The sequence below is a fragment of the Lytechinus variegatus genome, chromosome 12 (assembly GCF_018143015.1).
Source record: "Lytechinus variegatus isolate NC3 chromosome 12, Lvar_3.0, whole genome shotgun sequence".
NCBI classification, from domain to species: Eukaryota; Metazoa; Echinodermata; class Echinoidea; order Temnopleuroida; family Toxopneustidae; genus Lytechinus; species Lytechinus variegatus.
The window spans coordinates 4,228,267-4,236,187 of record NC_054751.1 but is presented as its reverse complement, the minus strand read 5'-3'; positions in this window follow the sequence as shown (position 1 = coordinate 4,236,187).

The following is a 7,921-nucleotide window of genomic DNA, read 5'->3' as shown; positions in this document are numbered from 1 at the left end:
CTTAATTCAGCCCGGAGTCCCCCTAACTAAGCAAAGTTATTTATGGCAAATTCCCCCATGGCCTACGCCGGCGGTCACAGCTAAACGTGAAATGTATATGTACTGCGTTTGGTCATTTTGCAAACTTTGTCATATCCGTATTACTGCGAATCCGGTATATCCCAGCCAGTTGGGAGTGCATGGGGTGGGAGTACAGGGGGTCTATAATTTTCTGAAAAAGGAGGAAGAAAAAATTAAGGGGAGAAGAAAAGAAAGATGTTTTTAGGGGAAATGATAGGAAATCTAAGATTCTGTAGAACAAGGATGTAAACAGATTTTTTTTTCCTGTAGGGGGCAAGTATGTTTCATTTTCGGAAACATATTAAGAAGCGAGTGAGTAAAGCGACCGAGCATGCACAAGGAAGTTTGGTAAATGAAGGATTTGGTGTATATTACATGAATGTTTGGCGGAAATTCGCATTAAAAAAAAAACTTTTTTCTTCCCCTCTGCATCCCACCTTGTACTGACATGATATACCTTCCCGTTTGTCACATGTGTATCCATTTGGAACATTTTTTTTTAAGGCATTAGAAAAAAAATGCTCCCAGGAGTCAAGGGGGGTTTGAGAAGAGTAATTAAAAGTGACGACCCACCCCCCATTTTTTGCGCATCAGAGATATTTTTCTTCTTCGAAGTCAGTCTGATAGGTTTCACAAATTATTTTGTATTCTGTACAATAATGTTCTTTTTTTATTTATTTATTTTTATTTAAAAAAAACAAGTGCACACTAAGTTTCATTTATTTTTTTTATTATTTTTTTTTAAACAAGTGCACACTTAGTTACCAATAATGCATATACCATTCCATTTATTTTGAAATCAGGATAAAGGAGCATTGTAGATTAAATGCCCTGCTCATGGGCATAGCTGCCACGTATAGCCAGGCGCCTTAGACCACTCGGCCACGGCACCTCCACTTCTGTTCGTGAAAAGGATGATTAAACAGCGCCCCCTCATGAGAGGCATATCGGGTGCCACGAGCCAAATTACACCAGGAGGGCTAAAGATATTCGTTCGACCCAACCCTAAATTTTTTTTTTAATTTGATATTGCTGATTGACAAAAAATGTATGAATATGATTCAAATTCTAACACTGATTTTAGAAATGGTAAATACTGAACGTCTTTCGCCCAAATTGGGAAGATAAATAAGTGTCTGATTCATTATTGTTTTGTGTTAGTGTACATCACCTACTTAATGTTTTTTTTAGAAAGACCTATACAATTGCTCATGTTAAAGGAAGGGGGTAGAGAGGAGATAGAACTTTGAGAACTTTACTGAAGAGGACTAGAGTAGTGGTACCTTCAAGAAGGTATTTAGAAAGAGGCACATATTAATGTAAGGTATCTATAGTAGTGCTCATGAAGAGGGGAGGGGGTGGCTGTGTGCTCCAATCTAAGACTACCCCCTCTCTTTATAAGCCATTATCTTTCTTTCTCTCTCTCTTTCTATCTATTTATGTATCTCCTCCTTCTTACATCTGAGAGGCAATAGCCCTAGGAAGATTTTGATATAATAGGTCAAATGCAAATGTACTAAAGTAGTATGTTCTTATACTTTTATTGTTTCCTCATTCAATCTCATGCGTATCTGCTAATTTTGATTGAGGCCGTTCTGGTATCCTGATATCTCCACAAAATTTACATACACCTTTATATTAAATTAATAGGGACCTATTGTCATTGCATTCACTGTTGGGCTGTATGCAGGTAGGATATGTATACATCCACATATAACATGTATGAGTAACACATTAAAATGGGTCATTGCATAGAAAATAGGCATTTTCAATGCATTTCTTTGTGCTAGTGTAAGTGTACAGATATAAAAGAATAGCAAAGTAGCTGTTCAAAAAAAATTAAATTCATAGGTCATACAATACAGGTGCCACTAGCCTAATTCCATCAGGAGGGTTAAAGATATTCGTTCGACCCAACCCTTAAATATTTTTCAATTTTGATATTGCTGATTGACAAAAATGTATGAATATGATTAAAAATCTAACACTGATTCTAGAAATGGTTAATACTGAACTACTTTCGCCCAAATTGGGAAGATAGATAAGTGTCCTGGAACTATTTTTTGATTGGCGGACTAATTAGGGCTATTTTACTGTTTCAGTTGATGAATTTGATCCATTCATAGTTATCTTCATAAATGGCGATTTATTTTTAAAATGAGCTGGCTACGGTACCCTTTTCTGGTCAGATATGGAATGTCCGACATATATCCTATCCAATGGTAGTAAACATTCCACCCTCTAATTTCACATTTATTTTTTATGAATTTTTCTAAAGTGCCATTTTAACAAACAAGTCTATGGGGAAGTTTGACGCGCGTGACACCTATAAGTAATATGGGAAATCCCTAGTAGTGGATGCAATACCTGGCCAAACTCTCAGGTAGCAAACAATTTCTCACTGATATCAATATATTTAGTCATCAAGTGGTGGAAAAATTGATTTAGTTGGCGAGCAAAGGCCATATCAGGAAAAGTTAGTAGGTCTGTGTATGTGTAAGCCTAGGAATGTATGTAGATTGGTCAATGTATAGAGAGTCTACGCCTCTTTATGTTCTGATTCATTATTGTTTTGTGTTAGTGTACATCACCTACTTAATGTTTTTTTTAGAAAGACCTTTACAAACTGTTCATGTTAAAGGAAGGGGGTAGAGAGGAGATAGAACTTTGAGAACTTTACTGAAGAGGACTAGAGTAGTGGTACCTTCAAGAAGGTATTTAGAAAGAGGCACATATTAATGTAAGGTATCTATAGTAGTGCTCATGAAGAGGGGAGGGGGTGGCTGTGTGCTCCAATCTGAGTCTACCCCCTCTCTTTATAAGCCATTATCTTTCTCTCTCTCTTTCTATCTATTTATGTATCTCCTCCTTCTTACATCTGAGAGGCAATAGCCCTAGGAAGATTTTGATATAATAGGTCAAATGCAAATGTACTAAAGCAGTATGTTCTCATTCTTTTATTGTTTCCTCATTCAGTCTCTTGTATGTCTGGTAATTATGTTTGGGGCAGTTTTGGTATCCTGATATCTACACAAAATTTACATACACCTTTATATTAAATTAATAGGGACCTATTGTCATTGCATTCACTGTTGGCTGTATGCAGTAGGATATGTATACATCCACATATAACATGTATGAATTACACATTAAAATGGGTCATTGCATAGAAAATAGGCATTTTCAATGCATTTCTTTGTGCTAGTGTGAGTGTACAGAGATAAAAGAATAGCCAAGTAGCTGTTCAAAAAAAATTAAATTCATAGGTCATACAATACAGGTGCCACTAGCCTAATTCCATCAGGAGGGTTAAAGATATTCGTTCGACCCAACCCTTAAATATTTTTCAATTTTGATATTGCTGATTGACAAAGATGTATGAATATGATTAAAAATCTAACACTGATTCTAGAAATGGTTAATACTGAACTACTTTCGCCCAAATTGGGAAGATAGATAAGTGTCCTGGAACTATTTTTTGATTGGCGGACTAATTAGGGCTGTTTTACTGTTTCAGTTGATGAATTTGATCCATTCATAGTTATCTTCATAAATGGCGATTTATTTTTAAAATGAGCTGGCTACGGTACCCTTTTCTGGTCAGATATGGAATGTCCGACATATATCCTTTCCAATGGTAGTAAACATTCCACCTTCTAATTTCACATTTATTTTGTATGAATTTTTCAAAAGTGCCATTTTAACAAACAAGTCTATGGGGAATGTTTTACGCGCGTGACACCATCGAGAGGGCTGGACCGTCACCGTTGCATGGGGAGGATGATCTGAATTATCATTATGTCATCAAAATGTTGGAGTGCAAATAATAACCAAGAAGAATGGAAGAGAAACAAGAGGAACAAACTTATACAATTAAAGGGAGAAGGAGAGAGAGCAAGAGAGCGAAACAACCGACCAATAACTTGTTTCTTTATCAAGATACAAGCCAAGTTGAAATGGAAGATAAAAATGACTATTTTATCTGTGTGTGTGTGTCCATGGGGGGGGGGTGAGTGGTAATTTCAACATTCTAAACAATATATCAATACCATACATGCTTTAGTACACAGCCCCCCCCCCCCCCGCCTTCGCTGAGTCAGTGTAAATAATTACTTTTCAGGTTCTGTATACGCAAGTCAATTTTTGTAAAACACAATACTATTATCATAATATGCACAGCAAATATGCGTTTCGGATGTCACTGTATAAAGCACAATAAAACCATTAAAACTGGCACAAAATTGTTATTAAAGGGATGATCCAGGCTGAAAGTATTTATAGCTTAATAAATAGAGTAGAATTCACTGAGCAAAATGCCGAAAATTTCATCAAAATCGGTTGACAAATAAAGTTATTGAATTTTAAAGTTTAGCAATATTTTGTGAAAACAGTCGTCATGAATATTCATTAGGTGGGCTGATGATGTCACATCCCCAATCGTTCTTTTGTATTTTATTATATGAGGTTTATTAAAATTTTTCCCCCAAGAACTAGAAAAATTGGATTGACAACTGATGTAGTGCATTAGATATTTATTGCTGAAACTTATTTCACTATAAGGGAGACATATTATTCACACAGGTATGAAATAATGAAAAAAATATGAATTTATGTAACACAAGAAAACGGAAAGTGGAGATGTGACATCATCAGTCCACCTAATGAATATTCATGACGACTGTTTTCACAAAATATTTCTTAAATTTAAACTTCAATAACTTTATTATTTGTGATCCAATTTTGATGACCTTTTTCGGCATTTTGCTCAGTGAATTCTACTCTATGTATTAAGATATATTTTCAGCCCGGACCATCCCTTTAAACATACGTATTGTCAATTTTCTGGCGCCAATCATTTTGATTTTTTTTCAAATTGCGCCCCCCCCCCCCATCAGAACGACGCTACTAGCCTTATATATTTCTGTTTTAACAAGAGAACGTTGGTATCTATCCTTTATCAAAATGTTAAGACATATTTCGTGTCTTAAAAAATAGTATTTCGTCCCACTTCAAGAAACAAAAAATAAATACCCTTCTTTTGAATGGATGGTCCGGGCTGAAAATATTTACATCTAAATAGATAGAGTAAAACTCACGAAGCAAAAGGCTGAAAATTTCATTAAAATCGGATAACAAATAACCAAGTTATTGAATTTTAAAGTTTATCAACATTTTGTGAAAACAGTTATACGCACATCGTCATGAATATTCATTAGATGGGCTGATGATGTCACATCCCCACTTTCATTTTTCTTATCTTATTACATGAAATCATAAATGTTCCATTTTTCATACATGTGTAAATGAAGTGTCTCCATTTGAAAAAATAAGTTGCGGCAATAACTACATTTACACTTAAGCATTTGTCAATCCAGTTGTTTTAGTTCTTGGTAGAAAATTTCTGAATAAACCTAATATCATGTAAATATAAATATTTCCAGCCTGGACCTTCCCTTTAATCCTGGCAGCCCTCATGATGTAACTGTTACACAAGCAATACAAAATGTCACGAGACAACGCTTTGTGTGTATAATGTGCATTTAATCAATAAATAAATAACATCGAGTAGTAACAATTTATATAGATGAAATAAATAGAAATAATTTATGGAGGCATAGCGGTCTTATAACTTGCTTGCCCAACATATAAACCAAATGCTATATTGTCAATCAGAGCAGTTCCGACTTTTCACATTGTTGCAAGTATGATTTTTTAGGCCACCGCACACCTTACGATTGATCTGCGACCCGATTTCGTAATAAAACGTAAAGTAGAATTTTATGCTAATATTGAGACATGGAATATCTTACTGTGTAATTTTCTAAATCTTCGAACGAATTCCTATGTTCAAATCTGTGACTATGCTATTATCCTTATTAGTTCAAGTTTATTTCATTTCTCAACTCGATGATACAACATAGGAAAGTGTTACACAGATATAAAGTCATAACCATACAAATCAATACAATTAATGTATATTGCAAGCAATTATGACTATACAAGAAAATTAAATATAAGTGTTTAGTAAACACTAAATAACCTGATAATCATTAGAATACAAGTATTAGAACCAAAGCGAATTTTATATCCAGTCGTAATGACGTCCTAGAAATTGTACAATTGCTTCTTTTCTTTTTTTACTCAAATAAAAAGATTTCAGAAAATGAGCAAAATGCGATTTATTCCCAAATCGTCGGATCGCGGCCCAGTCGTAAGATGTGCGGTGGCCTTTATTTATGCTCATTTACAGAATAGAATTACGATTGTTTTGTGCAATGACACCCTGTATGATGACTGCCGCCATCTTATGACATAATACTACCAGAGGGAGTATTTGAAGGTCAAGTCCACCTCTGCAAAAATGTTGATACCGACCATGCAGGATGTGCATATACTACTTTGTGAAATTACGCGAAACTTAGATATGGCATAACCCTTCTATGTTGCGTCCGATTTTGATGAAATTTTCAGTGGATGCCTGTTGGATTTCTCTCTTTTGATTCAAATCAACTTTTCGTTGCGTTGGAATTGACCTTTAAAAATATCTCTATGGAAACCTTATACATCGTAACTCAAATCCTTTAGCAGTGGTAGTTATCCATGGAGTATGTTTACTGTGCTCCATAATGATAGACATTACGGTTAGTCTCAATTTTACTTCAAAGTTTCAAGTATACCTATAACAATTTTTATGTAACTTCTGTATGTAACTCTTCTGCATGTTATCACACAATTACCACGTTTTGTAGCGGAGTCGCTGTCACGAGGTACTTTATTGTACAGGGTGCACATTCACCTCTCCTGGGTCGAGTGCAGCATAACAGTGAATTTCTTTCTCAATTGCATCATTTTAACGTCATAAATTAGTATAATTACGGATCCATGATTTTTAAAAAGAGGCCGGGGGATAGCAAATTTGAAAATAGAGGGCGCAGATAAAGATTTCGTTGATGGACAGTTCATGCGCCCCTGTGCCAGCACCGCTAGGGAGCGTTTCATGACAGGACTTGTCAGACGTTTTATCCGACAAGTCCTATGTTATCCGACAGTTACTATAGTAACGGTGCTTCTCAACCAATCAGAATCCAGGAAAGTTGTCAGATCTGACAACTTGTCGGACGAAAATATTGATTAAACGCCCCCCTGAACTCGCCAATAGGAAAGACTTTACTCTATATTATGATAATTCACATTTTGTGAAAGCCAGTAGAATTATATCCCTATAATTTCCTCTGATGTTCCTGCACTTTCTAAAAAGCGAAAGTTAATGTGACTGGAAGGAAATATTTTTGTTTATCAGGGGGATGTTCCTATTTCTCATGGTTTATTTATAGCATACCACAATGAAATGTAAAATAATGACGACCTAAAATAACATTAATGACATTTCGGGCTGTAGTCATTCAGCTTGAAATAGTGTGGCATGCATAACGTCGTACAAGCCAAAGCGGATGATCTCTCATCGGGGGGGGGGGGGGTGATTCGATTTTATTTCGAACTTTTGTTTGGCAATCCTTTTAGGGAAAAATCCCACCCAAGAGTCTCGTTGACAAGAAATTACGTAATATTACACTTATTAAAATAAATGCTTGCCTCCACCCCCCCCCCCGAAAGGGAGAAATTGTATAGAGTAAATGGGTAATTACAAGAATCTAATGCGGCGGGGGGGGGGTTTTCCTTCTTTCAGATAGATAGACTGCATATTAGACGATCATCAAGGGGGGGGGGGGGGGTGGATCTGTGTCACTGATGTAAGCTATAGCGGTACTATAGGAGATGAAAAGGAACCCATGTTCCAAAGAGTTTCGATACCATCCAATCTAACAATCAATCTAAAGTCATAATTATGTCATAACTAAAT